This window comes from Corythoichthys intestinalis, chromosome 1 (assembly GCF_030265065.1).
Source record: "Corythoichthys intestinalis isolate RoL2023-P3 chromosome 1, ASM3026506v1, whole genome shotgun sequence".
Classification (NCBI taxonomy): Eukaryota; Metazoa; Chordata; class Actinopteri; order Syngnathiformes; family Syngnathidae; genus Corythoichthys; species Corythoichthys intestinalis.
Window position 1 is genome coordinate 4,648,618 of NC_080395.1, and position 2,244 is coordinate 4,650,861.

Consider the following 2,244-nt stretch of genomic DNA (forward strand, 5'->3'; position numbering starts at 1 on the left):
GAGCAGTTTGTGGTAATCATCCATTGACAGGGGAGGCATGTTGCTGCTACTTAGCTTTCGTTAGCCGAATTCCTCAGCTCCGATAAGGCAGACTTGTGTTCCAGTAACGACACAAAAGCACTTTAAAAGGCTCAAAAATGCTCAAAAAGCCTTTGTTTGAATATAAACAAGATTAAAAGAAAATTCCAAGACTTACTGAGTAATTTAGAGGTGATTAAAAATGATTAAAAAGATGATTGAAGCTTGAGAAGCAGAAGCAAAGCAGAGAGACGTCTGCACAGTAGCGAAGCAGCAGATAATGAGGTTCTCTTTAGGAGTGACCAGGATTGATAGGATCAGGAATGAGTATATCAGCAGGACAGCACATGTTAGAGGATTTGGAGAGAAAGTCAGAGAGGCCTGAATGAGATGGTTTAGGCATGTCCAGTGGAGAGATAGTGAGTACATTGGCAAAAGGGTGTTGGAGTTGCATATGCCAGGCAAGAGAGGATTTTTATGGATGTAGTTAAAGAGGACATGAAGGTAGTTGTTGTGAGAGCAGAGGATGTAGAGCAGGGGTGCCCAATCCCGGTCCTCGAGAGCCCCTATCCAGCTTGTTTTCCATGTCTCCCTCCTCTAACACACCTGAATCAACTAATCAGGATCATTATCAGGTTGCTGCAGAGCTTGCTGATGAGCTGATCATTTGATTCCGGTGTGTTAAAGAAGGGAGAGGTTTAGATGGACTGAGTCAACTGATTCTCTGATGCGACCCCTGAAGGGAAAAGCCGAAAGGAAAAGAAGTAGGATCTTAGTAGAGTAGTAGTAGTAGTACTAGATTAGAACTTTCATAACTTAAATCAAGTTCCCCACTTAAGGCAATTATCTCATTTGTTGCAGGCTGTCAGAGTGCAAGACCACGAAGCGAGGATGTGTTTCATTGGCTGAGGTTCTCACGTTAAACCCCTCTCATCTTCAAGACCTGCAGCTCTCCCAGAACGATCTATCGGATGAGGGGATCGAGATCCTCTTGAAAGGATTCGCCAGTCCACACTGCTTCTTACAATACCTACGGTAAAGAGCTCCTCCTGTTCATAATCTTCCAAGGATCCGGTCGACTAATCAAAAGAATCACTACCATTATTAGTCAGGGAAAAGGCAGACAAAACGTTACTTTCAGTAGAACCTTCCTAACTAACCAGGTTCCCTTCCTGACTTCTGGTAATTATCTCATTTTATGCAGGCTAAAATGCTGCGGAATCACGAAGCAAGGATGTATTTCATTGGCCCTTCCCACCTTCAAGAGCTTGACCTGAGCGATAACAATCTGTCGGACAAGGGGGTGGAGATCCTGTCAAAAGGACTGTCCAGCCAACACTGCATCTTAGACTGTCTTGAGTAAGGAGCTCCACCAGTTAGAAATCTTTTGTGGTTTTGGTCGACCAATCAAAAGAATCGCTGCTAGTTTTAGCCAAGGATAAGGCAGACAAAATGTTACTATCAGCTTGAGTTTCGTAACTTTAAGCAGGTTCCCTTCCTGACTTCATGCAATTATCTCATTAATTGCAGGCTGAGGAACTGCAAGATCACAGAGCGAGGATGCGTTTCATTGGCCGAGGCTCTCAAATTAAACATTTTTAATCTTCAAGAGCTGTACCTTGGGGCAATCAAATCACAGAAGAAGGAAAGAGGGTCTTATTGGATGTCAAAGAGGATCCCAGCTATAGGCTGAAAACTGTCATGTAAGATTAAAACAATGTTGCTTTTCCGAGTGTTTATTCACCGTCAATTCCCATTCTTTGTGCCTTTCTTCAGGTTTGGCTTATGAAGCTTTGGTTGGTCGTTTGGTCCCTGGCGTCAAGAAGGGCGAGTCATTGCAAATGTTTATGATTAGAAAACGTTGGGCCCATTTGGTGTCCCTCAGGTTCAGTCCTACATACTGTCCGATGACCGCAAGTTGGCATGTTGGCGCTACAGGCAAAGCGGCATCGTTCACCGAATTCGATGAGATTCGCCCTCTGGCGTTGGGTTCTTTGCAGCTGCACCGCTACTGGGACGTGGAGTTCATGGGGAAGGTCTAGAACGCTGCCACCAAACTGCTCTCAGTTGTTTTATGATATGAATTGAAAAGTGTTTGTCACTAGTAGACAGAGGTGGGTAGTAACGCGTTACATGTACTCCATTATACTATCTTGCGTAACTTCTTGAAACTAATGTACTTCTAAGAGTAGTTATACAAAGCCATACTTTTTACTTTTACTTGTA

At 43.7% G+C, this 2,244-nt stretch overlaps 1 long non-coding RNA gene across 1 annotated transcript; it reads left to right on the forward strand.

Annotated features, from left to right (window-relative positions):
• The first annotated feature begins 913 nt into the window (after window positions 1–913).
• LOC130920893 (uncharacterized) lies at window positions 914–1,713 on the forward strand. Its single transcript, XR_009064243.1, has 3 exons — window positions 914–1,053; window positions 1,223–1,377; window positions 1,549–1,713. It is a non-coding gene; the product is annotated as an uncharacterized LOC130920893 (long non-coding RNA).
• The last annotated feature ends 531 nt before the right edge of the window (window positions 1,714–2,244 follow it).